We start from the raw sequence: 19,661 nt of genomic DNA on the forward strand, positions 1-19,661 counted from the left end.
TGGATACCACACCTTCTAGTTTCTTAAAAAAATTTGTTGGAACTGTAATGCTAAGTGTTTGAAATCCGTAGAGGAACCTCGGCAGCACATTCATTTTTATACAGTTGACACGTCCTATCAGAGACATAGGTAGATGCCTCCATCTGTCCAAGTCCTTCTCCACTTTCCCCAGCAGTGTAGTGTAGTTAAGTGAGAAGGTTTTTTTTCTGACTGGTTGGGAATCTCCAAACCTAAATACATAACACTTTCCTTGTTCCGTTGAAAAGGGAAGTTTTCCTGTGAGATTTGTTCAGCTGACATGTTTAAAGGCAAGGCAACACTTTTTTGTGTATTTACTTCATATCCAGATATTTCGCTGTACGTTTTGAGCAAATTTATGAGGGCTGGCAAAGTGGTGGTTGGGCTGGTCAAAAACAGAATTATATCGTCTGCATATAAAGAGATAATGTGGTTCACACCCCCAATCACAACCCCCGAGACGAGCGGGTGAGTCCTTATTGCTACAGCCTGACGCATCCCGACGTGTACCTCTGGAGAGGGAAAACGGAGGTGATGTTTCTGTGTTTGTCTGTTTCATAGCTTTGGGGTCACGGTATAACAGCTTAATCATATCAACCATATTTTGGCCAAAGTTCATTTTACGAAGGACCTCAAACAGAAAATGTCATTCAAGGCCATCAAAGGCTTTTTCCGGATCAAATGAAACTGCCAAAACTGGGTCATTTATGGATTTAGCGAAGTGAACTATGTTGAAGAATTTTCTGACATTGTCTATTGAGGACCGATTTTGAATAAATCCAGTCTGGTCTTTATCAACCAGATCGGGAACTATCTTTTCAAGTCGAATCGCTATAATTTCAGTAAGCAATTTATACTCGGATGACAAAAGGGAGATTGGTCAGTAGGAGCTGCACAGCTTGGGGTCCTTTCCAGAGCAGACTTCCTGCAGAACCAGACCCAGAGCAGACTTCCTGCAGAACCAGACCCAGAGGAGACTTCCTGTAGAACCAGACCCAGAGGAGACTTCCTGCAGAACCAGACCCAGAGGAGACTTCCTGCAGAACCAGACCCAGAGGAGACTTCCTGTAGAACCAGACCCAGAGGAGACTTCCTGCAGAACCAGACCCAGAGGAGACTTCCTGTAGAACCAGACCCAGAGGAGACTTCCTGTAGAACCAGACCCAGAGGAGACTTTCTGCAGAACCAGACCCAGAGGAGACTTCCTGCAGAACCAGACCCAGAGGAGACTTTCTGCTATTCAAGTTGGGGTGAGGAGCTAGAAAGAAAGAAAAGAAGAGGACAGCCAGACTGTTTCTTGAACTCCACTCAGCACTGGTGTTCTGGCTGCAGACAAGTCGGGCAGGAATGGAGGGAGAACACAGACTAGAAGAGGTTTTCCAGCACAGATGAAGCAAACGTCAGTCCAGTTCCATGAGCGCCAGCACTACGCCCACCTCCACAAAGAAAGACTCTTTAGTGACATGTTGAGAGGGAAACCAATCTTTATTTAGAATGAGCTTTTCGTATTATTAAAACAACACAAGTGTGTTACTAAATTAAAATATTAAAATAAATAAAATAAAAATCATACTGTCCCAGGAGAACGCTTGGTTCTCCGAGTGCTGGTCTGCTGGAGGTTCCTCGGTTCTCTAACAGGAGAACAGGAGCAGAGCTTTCAGCTACCAGGCTCCTGTCATGAAGAACCAGCTCCCAGTCTCTGTGAGGGAGGCTGACACTAAGATGTGGGGAATAGGGGTGGGCGGGTCGATCCAAATATCCATGCTAAAGTTGGTATTGGTATCTGATCGATACGAGCACATTGAGATCGAGGTCTGCAAGACAACATCTCGGGGTAACTGCAACTTCAGTCCCTGCAGAGGGAGTTTTCTCGGCGGTTCCATCAGTTAGCCAAAGCAGTGTGTTGAAAGGAAAGTGTGAACACGTTGCTCTTCCTTCACCAGAACCTTTAATATATTGGGAACAATGTCCAAAAGGGACTAAGACATTATTCAGGGAATAATTTGTTCAGGGCTTTGAGGGCAGAGTCACAGGTGGCGGTGAATGACAGTCACCTGTGACTCTTTACCTGTGAGGTAAAACACCTGACTCTCTGAACCAGAGGCTGTACTACAGAAAACGTGTGGGAGAAAATTTGTGCACCATCTTATGTGCGCAATTTTTTTGCAGACAAAAGCACTGCGTTGTGTGTGTGCAGTGGACAGACTGCGCTTCATCAGGAGTTATGTAAGAGGACTTCTTACCTGCTGGCTTGATGCTGAGAGTTCTCCAGGCAGCAGCCTCTTCCTCGCCGCTTCATTCCCACTTCCAGCTCTACCTGCAGCTGTGGACGCGTCGCTCAGGGGATTTGTGAAGATTTCAGCCCCCATTTCACCTCCGCATGCCTCTTTCTTTTATTGCTAATGTGGATTATCTGCACACAATATGTTGTGTTCGACACACAACTCATCATTGCTTACAGTTCAGTGTGCGGTCACTGGCTAGCTTTTACTCACACAGTGTGTGTTTGTGTGTGTGTGTGTGTGTCTACAAAAGGGAATACATTTTCTATCCGCTCTTACAGCGGTGCTTCAGCTGGCTCTTCTTGCTGTGCCCCCCCCCCCCGCCCCCCCCCCCCCCCGCTGGTTACGGTGGCTCCTCACAATGGGAACAATTTGCAACACGGCCACTGGACTTTTTGGAAGTTGAATGGTACATCTGTCCCAGGAAATGCCAGGAAGCGGTGCACAAAGAGGCGGTTTTGTCACAGATCGTCCTCTTTGCAGCCGTCTCCATGCAACCGGAGCCAGAGCAGCCTCCGCTGGCAGGAGGACGGCACCGGAGCTGTCAGTCAAAGCTCCAGGGAAGCTGAACCAAAAGGAAGGTCTCATGTGGCCTGCAATTTTCTTGAGGCCATTAAACCCACCCTTTTTAATTCCCCATCCACCGCTCATGCTTTCTCACTGTAAAGTGGCCTTTCAGCGCTCGGCTTCCCCTCCACAGCTGAAAGAGAGCACTTTGCAGAACAATGCTGAACACATCTGCTAATTTCTGCGGCTAAAAGAGAATGTAATAGAGGACATGCTCCTTCAGGCGGGCTCTGTAAAGATTCCTGTGTATTATAATGTGCTGTTCTCTCTGTAAAGACTCAAAGCATCACACATCTTACACAACATCTTATTCAGTGAAAAGCTTTTTAACTGCTTCATCAGGTGGTAATTCATCACTCTAACACAGCAGTGTAGTCACCTCCATCATGTTGTCATATAGTCATTCTTGATGTGATACCTGGTCCAGTCATCGGTTATCTGATAAAACTGTTTCCATCACCAAAAGCATAAAAACATTTTTTGAGACTTTTCTGCCTTTTTTCAGAGTTTATAGTGATGGAAATTAATGTTTATTTTCCCTCTTTTTGAAAATTCAAATAAGAATAATCTTGCCCTTTTTTATTTTTTAGGTTCTAGTCATTTAAATGAGTCCAAGAAATAAAACTAAAAGAGCGTTCATGTTGTCCACGGTCTAGCTGCTGCATGGATGAAATCCCTGACTGAGTCCCAGCAGTCCTGCCAGAGCGCTGGACCATCGCTCTGCGTCTGCAGGTATCGATCTGGTGTTCTCTGAATCTGTTGGACCTTTTCCTGGGTTCTTAGCTCCATGGCGGCGTTGTTCCTCCTCTTTCACCTCACTTCATCGCCTCTTCGAGGCGTGACTCCGGCGGATCTCCGATCGCTGTGGGAGCGGCTGCCACTTCAGTGAATCCGGTTCCAGGTCTTCATTCAGGGTCTGGGCGTTTCGCTGTGTGTTCCAGTGTCTGAACCGGGAGGCCCTCCTTTTGTAACACTTTTTAGCCGTATTTGTGCGATCGCTGTCGCGGCCAGATGTCAGTTCTGTGGTTCCTCTCTCAGTATGTTTGGGAGGGGCTCACCACGGGGCCCCGTCCTGCTGCAGGCGGAATCCTCGCCTGGCTGCGCTCTCTGGCCCTCCGGCAGCCTGACGACGCCGTCGTGACCCCCCTCCATCTGTTCCTGGAGGATTCGCTGTTGTTTCGGGGAGAGCGGCTGCTCTGCTGCTCGTCGGGTTCGTCTTCCTCTCCGAAGTCTTTCACCTCTGTCTTCATGTCACTCCGCACTGCTTCCCACAACCAATGGAAGTCCTCTTTCAGCTCTGATTCCAGGCCTTTCACTTGCTTATATTTTCTGAACTCCAGTGAATGTCAGCGTCAGGTCAGGTGGGACTGTGTTTTCCTGGTTGCCATCTTTTCCAGACTCCCGCAGGTGCACCTTTTATTTTGTCTTTCTGTGTCTTTAGGCAGGGTGTTTCGCTTGCTCTGATTTCTCTCTCTCTTCTCCCCATTCATGCCTTCTGATTCTGTATTTCTTTTCAGAGAATTGGAGAGTTTTGTGGGAGCTCTGGTGCTACACAGTTTCAAAACTAGAAGCCCGGCTTTATTACATTTTGATCCCATTTTCATTTTTTTATCTTCCTCAAATAATTGAATTTTGAAACAAAACTGGAATTTTGGACTGCACGTCATCAAAGAGAATTACATAGAAATCTTCAGTTTAGCCGAAACATGTTTTGAACTGAATCTGAAATGATCCGATCTCATTGACTTATACCTCTGCCAAGGAGGTTATGTAAACACTGCAGTTTGTTGGTTTGTTGGTTGGTTTGTTAGCAACATTACGGACAAAGTTATGGACGGATTGCAATGAAACTTTGTGGAAAGATGGGCCTTGGGCTAACTTAGAACCATTAAAGGTGCTGTAGGCAGGATTTTGCTAGTCAATGCTAATTTTTTTGTGTTTTCTTTGGATTAAATGTTAGAGTATCCATTGATAATCCTTTAGGAGTGTAGCATAACTGCACGACCGCCAGGGCGGACCGTTTCCATCTGTCTCTGTTCTGAGCTGAAAAGGATTCTCCACCGCTCCCGGTATCTTTGACCAATCAGAAGAGCCCCTGAGGCTCTATCCTGATTGGTCAAGGGGTGGCGCTTCATCCCTCATCGTGATTGGTTGTGCCCTAATGAGCACAACTTGTAGTTATGATATTGCATTGAAAACTCACCTCAGAATCAGACATCGTTGCAAAAGCTGTCCTGCTCGTCGTAAAGCCGTTGAGTGCTTGAGTGTTTTGATAACGGCAGGCATTGTGTCACGTTCGTCACACGTTCTTGTGGGAGGGGCTTAACTTGCGTAAGGGAGTGATGTCAGAGAAAACAGGACAGGAGGGGCCGTGCTGGGTTTCACATCGCCATCTTAGGTGGGTCAAATCGCCATCTTGCTTAGGTCATCCTGCCTACGCCACCTTTAAATTTCGGCGATGATCCGGATCACTGTCTGGATCCAGGAATTTTTTAAAGGATTCTTTATCATTGAGAGATAGGGAGTCTTTGACATAGTTGGGCATAACTCAACAATAAATGACAAGGGGGCTCAGCAAAACATTACAGTGTCAGTTCTTAAATGACTCTAAGAGAGATCAGCTGCTGATCCAGATCAGGAAGTATTCCGGATACCAGGATCCAGAACAGACAAAAACAGGGGGATTCCGGAGTGTGAGGAAACACATTGAGATATGAACATGCAACAAACAGCTTTCTCCCATACAATGCTCGTGTTGGGGAGAAATAAAATGTTTTTTTATTATATATGGTGTTCTTATTGTTGTTGGTGACTGATTTGAGCTGTGGCGGAGGTCTGGCTCTCTGAGTGCCACATTCTGGTTTGTTATGGGGTGCGAGCATCACTCTCTGTGACAGAGTGCATTAAACCATCTGGGAGGGACTCAAACCTCCACCCCAGAGGAGACGGATGGGGTGGCCGTGGTGCCTGATGGCCCCGGCCGTCTCCAGCTCTCTGAGGTCCCTGAAGAGCTGGAGGGAGCTGGAGGGCTGGAGGGCAGGAGAGGCTTCTGTGCTCTCTACATCGCCGCCGTAATCACATATGGATTAAAGAAGATGGATGGATGATGGATGGATGATGGATGGATGGACAGATGGAGGGATTGGGTTCTTCCTGGGAGCACATACAAGATTAATCTGTAAATCTTATTGTGATGCTTTTTTTTTCCTTTATGTTTATTACTTTACCTATGTTGCGATGTTCTGTTTGTGCAGCCTGGGGAAGAGTTGTGTTTCACTGCCGTGCTGTGTGTCTGTAATGAAGAAATGCAGTCTGGCCTCATGTCTGACCTCTTTTCATTTAAAATCCAGAATCAGAATCAGAATTATTTACTGGCCAGGTTTGACAACAAACTAGGAATTTGGCTCCGGTTAGCCGCGCTCACAGCAGAGTACACAGATAAATAACGCTTGAATATGAATAAATGTTGCATCTCTTTAGAAGCAACTTGTTGGGTTATGGTCATGACAGAACCAATCATCTGAAGCCCTGGGAGTGAAGCCACTTGTCCTCCACTGCGAGTGAATGGAGTCGATCTGTTCCAGCAGGACGTGTTGCTGTCGTCAGGACTCATGATGCCTGCTGATCTAAACTGTCCTGTCGCTGGACTAAATTGTTTTCTTTTTTCTTTTTTCAGTACTGTAACTGAGCTGAATGAGTAGCACCGTTAACCGACGTAACTTTTCATTTCGAACCACTCGCTCGGATGACGCACACATGACCAGATGCTCCCAAAAGAACAAACGGCTCTGCTGCTCAACCCACCAGCACCCAGGCAGTGGAGACTGAATAAATAACTTGTTAAACTCCCAAAATGCGGCTTACCTTTTATTCCTCACCCTCCCTCTCCACATAAGTGTACCGTACTCAATTTCCAGCTTCAGTGAGAATGAAGAAAGATAGGAGGAGGAAATTGGAAGTTTGGTTTAAAATGCAGACAGCTCTGGCTTTCTGCTTGACAGCCTGTGACATCTCTCCGCACCACACTTTGCATGGCAGAATAGGAGCTGGTAATAGAATTTCCCCCACCGGGGAGGTTAATTATACCCCACCAGCCCCCGTGCCTCCCGTCCTCGCTGCAACATGAAATAAATAAAATGTAACACACTGCCTGTGAGCTTCTGTGACAGCTCTCCACCAGTCAACACCCCACCTGAAAGATTTAATCCCAGGTTAACTTCCTTCCATCTGGTATCAGAATACAGCCGGACCCTGGACGGGGTCTCAAGGGGCCTCCAGCCACGATGGCTGAAATGACGGATTGGTGGCAGAGAGGAAGGATGTGGCGGTGAACAGGCTGTCACTGTTCCATGAAGAAGGGTCGTCACCTGACCGTCTGAAAGGGTCTGAAGAGACAGGGTGAAATTCTGCACAAACTACAAAGACAGGCTGATAGTGGACCGTGCAGAGACAGAGGAAAGCTTAACTGTCCTCAACTGGCATTGGCTATAACAGCAAAGGTCAGACCACCCCAGCACATTATCAGTAAAATCCACAAGGTTTGGACGTCTGTGTCATCCTTGTTTGTGGACAGTTTTCACAGTGCAGCTCAGGAGGTCACCATGGTAAATGGTAAGTGGACTACACTTGTATAGCGCTTTTTACCCTGCTTGACAGAGCCCAAAGCGCTTCACACTGCAATATCACATCAACCCTTTCACACCATACTCGGTGGTGGTAAGCTACGACTGTAGCCACAGCTGCCCTGGGGCAGACTGACGGAAGCGAGGCTGCCAATCTGCGCCATCGGCCCCTCCGACTACCACCAACCATTCACTCTCGCAACTTTCATACTAGGCAAGGTGGGTGAAGTGTCTTGCCCAAGGACACAACGCCAGTTTTACGCCTGTGGGAGCGGGGATCGAACCGCCAACCTTCCGGTTATAAGACGACCCGCTCTACCAACTGAGCTACTGTCGCCTCACCAGTCATTCACACTGGGCCAGAACACCAACACATTTTTTTTACTGTGATTTTTGTGTCTTTATTTCTGAAAGCCTTATGGTGCGTTCACACCGGACGCGTCGTGGGCGTTGTCGACGCTTGGGACGCCTCGAAGCTGACGCTTGTGACGCTTCAAGCACGACGCTTGACACAAAGATTGCGACGCTCTTGACGCGCGGGAGGCTGTGATTTCTGTTTCCATCTATGGCGGATCGCATCAGGAGAGCGGCTTGGCTTTATTTGTTAAATAAAGCTAGACAGCGTCACAGTTCCTCTGTATAAACATTCGTTTTAGCGGGAAAGATAGCAGTGGCTGTACAATGTTCTGACTGAATGTAGCACACAATACAGCGTGATGAAAAGTTTAGATAACTTACTTGAGACCCGATCTCCTCACTGATCCTCCCCCAAGCAAGATCCTTTCTATTCTTGTCTCGGTAGTGGAATGACGACGTGTCGTACAGCTCGGGACAGTCAACTTGTCTTCCATCGCTGTCTTTCTTTTCCGGACTCCTGGTCCTGACGTAAACGACGTGAAACGTAGTGACGTAGCACCGGAGGGATCGTCTCTGATTGGTTGACGCCCAGCGGCAGCGCGTCGAAAGTTCAGTTTTCCGAACTCTTCAAAAGCGACAGTCATGACGCTCCAGACGCCGGGGACGCGCGTCGTGGGCGTCGACGCTCGAAACGCTCGGAAGTCGACGCTCCTGACGCTCCAGAAGCGCCGCCCCGCCCTCCACCGCTCCACGACGCTCATCCACATAGACTTTGCATAGAAAAGCGCCGCTCACGACGCTTGCGACGCGTCCGGTGTGAACGCACCATAAGATTTGTGCTGTACGAAAGTGGATTGGTTGACTGACTGGCTAACTGGCTGGCTGGTTGATTCATTCTTTTGCTGGTTGACTGGCTGGTTGGTTGGTTGGCTGGTTGGTTGGTTGGTTGGTTGGTTGGTTGGTTGGTTGACTGGCATGCTGGTTGGCTGTCTGTATGGTTGGTTGGCTGGCTGGCTGGTTGGTTGGTTCATTCTTTTGCTGGTTGACTGGCTGGTTGGTTGGTTCATTGTTTGGTTGGTTGGTTTGCTGGCTGGTTGGTTGGTTGGTTCATTGTTTGGTTGGTTGGTTTGCTGGCTGGTTGGTTGGTTGGTTCATTGTTTGGTTGGTTGGTTTGCTGGCTGGTTGGTTGGTTGGTTCATTGTTTGGTTGGCTGGCTGGTTGACTGGATAGGTGGTTGGTGGGTGGGTTGGTTAGTTGTTTGCTTGGTTGGCTGACTGGTTGGTTAGGTGGGTGGGTTGGCTGACTGGCTGACTGCCTGGCTGGTTGGCTGTCTGTATGGTTGGTTAGTTGGCTGGTTGGTCAGTTGGTTGGTTGACTGTCTGTATGGTTGGTTAGTTGGCTGGTTGGTCAGTTGGTTGGTTGACTGTCTGTATGGTTGGTTGGTTGGTTGGTTGGCTGGTTGGTCGGTTGGTTGGTTGGTTGGCTGGTTGGTCGGTTGGTTGGTTGGTTGGTTGGTTGGTTGGTTGGTTGGTTGGTTCATTGTTTGGTTGGTTGGTTGGCTGTCTGTATGGTTGGTTGGTTGGTTGTTTGGTTGGTTGGTTGGCTGCCTGTATGGTTGGTTGGTTGGTTGTTTGGTTGGTTGGTTGGCTGTCTGTATGGTTGGTTGGTTGGTTGTTTGGTTGGTTGGTTCATTGTTTGGTTGGCTGTCTGTATGGTTGGTTGGCTGACTGGTTGGTTGGTTGGTTCATTGTTTGGTTGGCTGGCTGGTTGGTTGGTTGGTTCATTGTTTGGTTGGCTGTCTGTATGGTTGGTTGGCTGACTGGTTGGTTGGTTGGTTCATTGTTTGGTTGGCTGGCTGGTTGGTTGGTTGGTTCATTGTTTGGTTGTCTGGTTGGTTGACTGACTGCCAGATGTTCCCAACAGACCTTCATAACACGCTTGGTTCTGCCAAGTTTGTCCAGGTTCCTCCTCCGCAGGTGGATCCATCCCACCTACAGATGGTCAACAGCTCTGTTAATGTGTTCACCTGAGTGTTCCAGACATGAGCTCAGAGGTCGGAGAACACAATAACAAAGTTGACCATTGACCTCTGACCTAGGATTTCCTGGTGCCAAGTGCACTTTTGGAATGTTGTGCTCAAACAAGGTGTTTGTTATGGACAAGCTGTAGGTAGAACAGCAGTCCTATAACAGAACACTGCCTTGGTTCAGGCTTTGGACACATTCAGCCCGATTCACCCCCTCCAGGTCTCACTGTCGCCGCCCATATGAACCATGGAGTCCCCAGTAGAACCATGGAGTCCCCCAGTTGGAGCCCTGTCCAGCACCCTTCTGGGGCCTAAAGAAGGCCGGGTACTCGGCCCGTAGACCGAGACCACAGAGATGCACCTGGGCCCGACCGGCCATGAGGTCCTGTAGGTTTCTCTCTTTTACGGAAAAGGGAGCTTTTCCTCTCCACAGTGGCTTATGCTTCCTCATGTGGATCTGTTGGGTTTTTGCTGTAAAAATTCCTAGAAATATGAGTTGTACCTGACGCTACATACAGAAGGCTGATTTGAAGTGAACAGAATGATTGTTCATTATGTTTGGTATTTGCAGATGAATTACTGGGAAATGAGTCTAAATTGGTGCAGTCGTCTTCTCACAGCAGGTGAAGAAGCTAATGTCTGCGTTTGAACCTTCCTCTACCAACAGCTGCATTTATCATGGTCTTTACTTCCTGGCCAGCTTTCACTTACCGAAGGGCTCACAGGGCCTTCAATCTATACAATTTAATTATACTGAGAGTTGATTGTTCAAGGAAATTATTTATTAGCTGAAAAGCATTTAAAACGGGCTTGAACTGTGAATAGAATGTGTGGAAAGCCTGATATTAATTGCGCTAAGCTGACTAAAGCAAATGATCATTGTGATTAATGAAGGAAGACAATGGCTGTGGGTTCTCATCAACTGGAAAAAGACAAACCCAAGCTGCTGGCAAATTTTGGTGATGGGCTCATTTATTTGAAAGAAGGCTTGGAGGAGTTTATAGGAAACAAGCTGGACAAAGAACTTAACCAAACCATTCCTGGTGATGATAAGTTTTGACAATCACAAAGAGGAGCAGAAGCCAGCATGACTGGAACATCATTTTCGGATTTCTTCATTTTGTGTTTGTTTTTGGTCCAGAAGGCTGCAGTTTGGACACAATGGAGTCTCTGCAGTGTTGGTATTTAATTTTAACTTGTCTTGCTATCAGCATGACATTTGTGACGACACTAGACACATTTTCAATGTAACTACAGTGCAAATATACAAAACCTGAATGGCCTCAGATATTTAAAGGTGGAATACAGGATTTTGATTTCCGGGTGGATCACCTAAATAATTGGTGGGTCTGTTTGTCAATCATTCTGATGAGCTGCTTTCATAAGGTGGTTCTCCGTGCTTGCGCCCAATCAGCTTCTCCATTTTGCGCATTCAGAGTGTTTATGTAGCCGTGAGCTTCTGAGCTAGTACTGACCGATGGCGAGTCTGACATCATGAAACTGGAACTGTTTCGGAAAACAAGCTTTATGTATGAATGAGGCCGATCTCAGAAACTGTAAACAGAGCCGTGCACGCCGGAGAAGAGGAGATCGCGCTCGCACGCTTCCGCGTTTCCTGGGAGAAGCAGGAGAGCCGGGCGATGGTCTGGAGCATGGCGTTGTTCAAAAAGTGAGTAACAGACGTGGGGCTTCGTCTTTTCGAGAAAATCCTGTATTAGACCTTTAAGAGTGTTTTAATCATTTTGACGTTTTGTACTTAAAGAAGTATCTGTCTTTTCCTCATAAAAACTTCTACCAGGCATTTTACAATCCTCTCCATGAGGAAAAGTATGTGTGCTCTGGAAGTTTAGAGCGTTCAACAATCAAAATCAGAGTTCTCTGCTCTGTTTTCCCAACAATTTAAACACTGTCCAAGGCTACTAGTAAAGTTGGAATAATTCCATTGCATGGAACCCAAATTTGATCTTTCACATTTGGTACTAGTGATTTTTTTTTATATTTTCAGAGCGAGTTGCAGTTAATTCGGTACATTTAACCACAGATGTGATTCTCTGCATCAAAATGTAACAAAATCTTTGAAATAGCTTCTGAAACAGATCAAAGGATAAACCACAGTAAAATCTATAGAATTGAGAAATCTCAGTATTGTAATTTACTCAATGCCTCTCTTCATCTGCACTCTGTCTTCATAGTTTCCTCTCGGTTTATGGATCTGATCTGCAGTTTCTTTATTTTTTCTACATCCATCACAAATGCTTCCTCTGCAGTCTGTAGCAGCCCTCACCCAAACGCTTACAGTGTATACAGTTTGGGTTGAATACTGAGTGTGCGTGCGTGCGTGTGTGCGTACGTGCGTGTGTGTGTGTGTGCGTGTGTGTGTGCCTGCGTGCGTGCGTGCTCGCCTCTCGGTCAGCATTTACCCCCACGTCCAGTACAGGCTGGCACGCTTCAACCCATCCGTCACAATACTGACTGTAAAATGATCTTCAGTTTTAAGGCTCTGAAAATATCAGTGATTTTTCAGAGCATTTTCTGAAATTCCTTCAAAAATCCCATTCATGGCTGAGAAGAGTGGAGTGTGACGTGTTTACAGTAAACAGTCATATGACCACAGCCTTTGACCTCCGGGTGGAACCTCGCGAAGAGGATGACTGCCTCAAAGCTCCAAATTAAAATGACTTAAAGCGATACTTCAACATTTTGGCAAATTGGCCCATTTAGGGCAATTCCCTCATCATTTAGAACAGCATACTTACTTTTTTTGTGAGGGCGAGCTGTTGTTTATTCAGCGGTGGGTCTGAGGAGAGCTTCACGGCGGACATAATGGAAGTGGACGGTACAGCTGCTTCCCTCGTCAAACTCATCAAATACACAATCCAACAACCCCAAAACACTCAGGTGGACACGTTATAATCCGCACATTCACTACGCTGTGGAACACCAACAAATAATACTGTAGCGTTACGACACTGAAGCAAATACTGGGAACTACTTTTTCTTTTGAAATCACTACGCCCAGACGCCATGTTTAGTAAGTAGTTCCGTCTTAGCAATCTTCGCAAAAACCACTCAATCTGGTAATTTAGCATTAATATTCCACAGCGTAGTGAATGTGGGGATTATAACGTGTCCACCAAAGTGTTTTGGGGTTGTTGGATTGTGTATTTGATGAGTTTGACGAGGGAAGCAAATGTACCATCCACTACGGGCGGGGGGCCCGGACTGAAAAGGTCTGGTGGAAACCCTGCCTGCAGTGTTTGAGTCCGTGTTCACGGCGGCCATGTTCTTCCTGTTCAGCAACGCACATACAGCGTCAATTTACGTCACATCCCCACGGCTGCGCGGGAAATTCGGACCCGACCTGCAACAAATTCTGTGGCTCACAGCCTGTATAAGGCAACAGACAGATACGCGGGTTGGGCTATTATTTTCGGTTTTTGATGCTTCACGGCCCGTTAGCATTGAATAAACTGGAAATGCAGGTGTAGTTTTTCACAAATCTTGCCTTAAGTCTCTTTAAAGATTAGTAAAGCATGTTAATATGACATTGAAGGTGCTGTAGGCAGGATTCCGCATGTCCGCCATCTTGCTTAGGGTTACCTAAGCAAGATGGCGATTTGACCCATCTAAGATGGCGATTTGAAACCCAGCACAGCCAATCCTGTCCTGTTTTCTCTGACATCACGCCCTTACGCAAGTTAAGCCCCTCCCACAAGAACGTGTGACGAACGCCCCTCGACCAATCACGGTTAGAGCCTCAGGGGCTCTTCTGATTGGTCAAAGATACCTGGAGCTGTCAGATTCCTTTTCAGCTCAGAACAGAGACAGATGGAAGCGCTGCGCCCTCGCGGTAGAGCAGTTATGCTACACTCCTAAAGGATTATCAATGGATACTCTAACATTTAATCCAAAGAAAACACAGAAACATTAGCATTGACTAGCAAAATCCTGCCTGCAGCACCTTTAATTCAACAATTCAACAATTTTCAGCACATATGATCTTTATTATGTCCAGTAATGATATTTACATTTGAAACTAAGACGAGCAGTTTGGTGTGTGTACAGACTCAGTAAATATGTTAATGAGCACAGCAGTGAGCGGTGGGGTAGAATATAGTATAGAGCTGCACACATGAATATTGGATTTATTTTGGAATGAAGTTTCTACCCTTTTGTTTCTTTAACAATTATTCATTAGTACTGATCATAAAGTCACTCCCCAACATTAATTTCATTTTTCAAGCGGTAACTTTGTAAAAGTAATGGATTGAATTGTCATGTCGCAGAATCGCTGAGAATGTCTTCCTTAAATGTGTCAGTAACAGAGTAATTTGTTGAAGTTTAATTGTCACCTGGTTGGAATATGTTTAAAAAGGCTTCAATAACCTGTGAATTCCTGTTGATCCCTGGACAGCGTTGAAGGTTGTTTGTTCCTGCTCTCCTGAGTGGAGCGCGGAGCAGCACAGTGATTTGTAGGTACAGAAACATGTATGTACTTCCTGTTCACTGGCTGGCTTTAATAGGAAGCGTGGTTTCGTGTAATCCACTGCAGACGATCATTGTTTGGGCACATCAAATCCAGCATGCCTGCTCTGACCACGGAGCAGCAAACAATGACAAGATTACATTTTTACTCTGAAATTTTCCATGGCTGAGCTCAGACGTAATCCCGTGATTAATCAACCCTCTGAGAGCTTACATTGATCCTTAAAGAATAAAAGACCTTGTTTTTCTTTTATTCTGGAGTAGGAGAATAAGTTCTGCAGGTCCGCTGAGCGGAGGCCTTTTACGTTTCGTGCCAGACTGTGCAGCTATTTGTTATTTTGTTGATGCAGGTTTACTGCAGATAAAGCTTTCGGAGAGGAAAAACTGGAGAGAAGAAGTCCTGGATTTATTTTTTGCAGAGCTTAATTATATTTCTAAATGCTTCACTGAGGTTTTCAAGAGCAGCTATCTGTAATGAGTAATATTTCATATTTATGAAGCATCTGCATAATAAAGATAAGGTATTCAATTAACTGAGCCATAAAAACTCCATGTTATTAAATATTAATCATTCCACATATTGCTTTGATTTCTAACTACTTAATTACAAACACACTTGCTTTGCAGCTGTGCTGCGACTCGAGCATTTCCTCATCTTTTACCCGACTATAAAGTGTTTAGCAAATCACTTCACACAGCAGTGAGAAGCCAGTGCCAGCTCAGGGCCCACCTGGACCCCCCCGTCCAGCTCACAGATGCTGGTCCCAGCGCTGCAGCCTTTGTGTTTCTTACTCGCAGTGTGGAAGCAGTGTGCCGCGCTCATCAGCACTGTGTGGTTCCGAAGGTTCCAGTGATCGGGTGTCATTGCTGTTGGCACAACTGTTGCACAGCTGAGCCACAAGGTGGCGCTGTGGGTAGGTCCAGGTTGAATTACCAGCCGGACCCTGAGGGGAGTTTTCCCCATGTTTGCATGACTTTCTCCCACAATCCAGAAAGCAGGAACCGTGGCTCCCTGAGGAAACAAGCCTGGTCTGGAGGAGACTCCTCAGACCCCCTGTGGTCCAGGTCTAGACTCCTCAGACCTCCTGTGGTCCAGGTCTAGACTCCTCAGACCTCCTGTGGTCCAGGTCTAGACTCCTCAGACCTCCTGTGGTCCAGGTCTAGACTCCTCAGACCCCCTGTGGTCCAGGTCTAGACTCCTCAGACCTCCTGTGGTCCAGGTCTAGACTCCTCAGACCTCCTGTGGTCCAGGTCTAGACTCCTCAGACCTCCTGTGGTCCAGGTCTAGACTCCTCAGACCCCCTGTGGTCCAGGTCTAGACTCCTCAGACCTCCTGTGGTCCAGGTCTAGACTCCTCAGACCTCCTGTGGTCCAGGTCTAGACTCCTCAGACCTTCTCTGGTCCAGGTCTGGACTCCTCAGACCTCCTGTGGTCCAGGTCTAGACTCCTCAGACCTTCTCTGGTCCAGGTCTGGACTCCTCAGACCTCCTCTGGTCCAGGTCTAGACTCCTCAGACCTCCTCTGGTCCTGGTCTAGACTCCTCAGACCTCCTGTGGTCCAGGTCTAGACTCCTCAGACCTCCTCTAGTCCAGGTCTAGACTCCTCAGACCTCCTCTGGTCCAGGTCTAGACTCCTCAGACCTCCTGTGGTCCAGGTCTAGACTCCTCAGACCTTCTCTGGTCCAGGTCTAGACTCCTCAGACCTCCTCTGGTCCTGGTCTAGACTCCTCAGACCTCCTGTGGTCCAGGTCTAGACTCCTCAGACCTCCTGTGGTCCAGGTCTAGACTCCTCAGACCTCCTGTGGTCCAGGTCTAGACTCCTCAGACCTCCTGTGGTCCAGGTCTAGACTCCTCAGACCTCCTCTGGTCCAGGTCTAGACTCCTCAGACCTCCTCTGGTCCAGGTCTAGACTCCTCAGACCTCCTCTGGTCCAGGTCTAGACTCCTCAGACCTTCTCTGGTCCAGGTCTAGACTCCTCAGACCTCCTGTGGTCCAGGTCTAGACTCCTCAGACCTCCTCTGGTCAGATTGGAGCACTGAAACTTTTATATTGATGCAAATCTGTGAACGACAAATAATCCTGATCAGTGTGCTTCAACAGGGGGTCCGCGGTCCTGAAAAGGGTCTATGGAAGTAGTGCAGAGGGGCTGTGGGGTTTTCGGATTAATCCATCCATCCATTCTCACTTGTCCTTCTCAGGGGGGCGGGGGTCTGAGCCGATCCCAGCGGCTGTGGGCGGGGGCGGGGTCTCCCTGGAGGGGTCTGTCACAGGGCTGACACAGAGAGACACAACCACTCACACCGAGGGGAGGGAGGAAGCCAGAGAGCCCGGAGGGAACCTGCACACACACGGGGAGAACATGCAAACTCCACGCAGAAAGGCCCCGAGCCCGGGCCGGTTCTGGAACCCAGGACCTTCTTGCTGCAGCTCAGTTGGATTAATGTACAGTTTAATTGTTCTTTTCAAGGATGAACTTCAGCACCCGCACCGCAGCCCTGCTAATAATGAAGATTCTCAAAAATACAGGAAGTACTCGCTGTCACGTCCTGTGAGGGGCGCTGTGGGCGGAGCTGGGAAGGCTGTTTGCGTTGTCTTCATGGTCCTGACTTGCTGCCGGCCTGGATCGTAGCGCCCTCTACATGTGGAGACGGGCTCTGCCAGCCGCCCGCCTCGGCCGACCCTCCATTCTGGACGGCTTACAAGGCTGGCCTCGGATGGTCTCTGCTCCCAGCACGCCGCTCCAGCTGCTCGCCAAGCACTCCGGCCCTCGGACCAGGCCCAGCCTGGCCTCTGGACCCAGAGAAACCTGCTCCGTTCACTTCCTCCTCCTCCTCCTGTCTGCATCGGAGCCTCAGATCTGCTCCCCAACATTAGATCCGATACTGGAAACTGAAGCACATGAACCAGAGGAAACGGTGGAAGCATCATTTAAATACTGAACAGTGGTGCATGATTGTGTGATGGTATTGTTGCGTGTTTCATCACTCGCTACTACCTTGGTGTAAGTTTACAGATAGAAGTTAAATTCAGCTCAAATTATTTCCTTTTATCCAAATTCGGAGGAATATTCATCAATGGTAATTAAGTTTCAATAATATATATTTCTATGAAGGTCCTGGATCTGCATATTCAGGTTGTTTTTGTTTGTTTTATTGCAGTAATTGTTTATTTGCATTATGAAGATTTTTTTATTACTCCTCTTTGAATAGTTACTTTATAGACTCCTTATTGCTTGTTAGAAATCATGGATTCATTCAATAAATGTGCTGTATTGTTTAGGTTCTTCATAAATGATCACTTAATGATGACAAAAAATCTATATAAATAATTACACTTCTTTTTATTCTGAGTAAATTGAAGACTTATCATCATAGAATAGAATAGAATAGAATAGAATAGAGATACTTCATTAATAACAGAGGGAGATTCTTGAAATCATGAGCAGCTGTAGTCATGTTCACGGGACTTCTGGCCTCACTGTGACAAAAACCACTGATCTGCAGGTGTTTCAGGAAAGGGTTTGAACAGCGCATCCATCTGTTTTCTCCCAGCAGCCACTGCGGTTCGGTGGGGGTAGTGGGGGTGTTGGGGCAGTGGGGGTAGAAATGGGCTCTTCAGCTTGGCAGCCATGGGGGCTGCAGATCGCCCCCCACCCCTTCCCCCGGCTCTGCAGCATGAAATCCGGGGCTGTACTGGAGGGATTTGGCTTCTTGGTCTAAAGCCAGGCAGGGAATTGCATGACCGGCCGTCGCCCCCCCCCCCCCCCCCCGCCCACCCCCAGCCCCAGCCCGGAGACGCGTCCCGTCTTATCTGGCCCCCGCCATCGTACCGCTGCAGCAGCTCCCACCTCGTGGTGCATAAGCAATATTTCCACCAGCATCCTCCACAAACCCTCCCCGGAGATTTATCTGGCTGTTGAAGTAGAAAATGAATATTTTACAGTTCACTTGCCTGATCAATTACTTACAAGCTGTTGCTGTATTTTGTGACTGGTCACAGGAAATGCTTGTAGGTAGTGATAGAGGGGCCCGCAGGGAGCCGTCTCCTCTTCCACAACAGCAGCCAATCAAAATGAAGAGCAGGCGATTGTGAGCCAGGCGCTCTCCGCCGGGCCGCTCGCTCTGTTTGCACACTCTACTGGAATCAAGGCAAAACAAATTAAAGCTTTTAGGCCATAATTAGCGGCAGCTAATTTCTGGAGGTTACAGACATGCTGGCTTGATTAGAAGTTGCCAAGTGCTCCTCCATTGGAATATTTAATAAATAAACACATAATGTCATCAGCCCTCGCTGATTAACATCTATCGCTGTGGAGCGTCTTTGAGGAATTGCTCTGATAATCCTGATGATGGCGGCGCTTCATCAGTGTGTTCACCCCCGAAAACACAGCAAATGTAGAAATAAAAGGTTTTCTTTCAAGGTTTGGAGCGCAGCCTGCTGCTGCAGCGGTGAACAAAGCACAGCGTGAGTCGCACCAGAACAAACAGCAGAAATGATCTCAGTCAGCGATGAGTGAGCCAGCCCAGGCATGTCCACTTCGAGAAATCAAACCTTTACATCAGGAAACTGCAGCCTTGACGTCAACAAAAAGTTTATATCACATTACACCAAACAGAATCCGTCTGGAGCCAAAAACATGTAAAATAAGAGGAAACTACTTTTACTACACAGGAACGGCCTGAAGATGCCTTTACGACAATTATTACAGAGCAGGAAAGCTTTGTGGTGTACACCATGGTGGGGAGAGTGGTCTGCATGGTGTACACCATGGTGAGGAGAGTGGTCTGCATGGTGTACACCACGGTGAGGAGAGTGGTCTGCATGGTGTACACCATGGTGAGGAGAGTGGTCTGCATGGTGTACACCACAGTGAGGAGAGTGGTCTGCATGGTGTACACCACGGTGAGGAGAGTGGTCTGCATGGTGTACACCACGGTGAGGAGAGTGGTCTGCATGGTGTACACCACGGTGAGGAGAGGAGAGTGGTCTGCATGGTGTACACCACGGTGAGGAGAGGAGAGTGGTCTGCATGGTGTACACCATGGTGAGGAGAGTGGTCTGCATGGTGTACACCACGGTGAGGAGAGTGGTCTGCATGGTGTACACCACGGTGAGGAGAGTGGTCTGCATGGTGTACACCACAGTGAGGAGAGTGGTCTGCATGGTGTACACCATGGTGAGGAGAGTGGTCTGCATGGTGTACACCACGGTGAGGAGAGTGGTCTGCATGGTGTACACCACGGTGAGGAGAGTGGTCTGCATGGTGTACACCACGGTGAGGAGAGGAGAGTGGTCTGCATGGTGT

Source organism: Salarias fasciatus, chromosome 22, assembly GCF_902148845.1.
Source record: "Salarias fasciatus chromosome 22, fSalaFa1.1, whole genome shotgun sequence".
In the NCBI taxonomy this organism is placed as follows: domain Eukaryota; kingdom Metazoa; phylum Chordata; class Actinopteri; order Blenniiformes; family Blenniidae; genus Salarias; species Salarias fasciatus.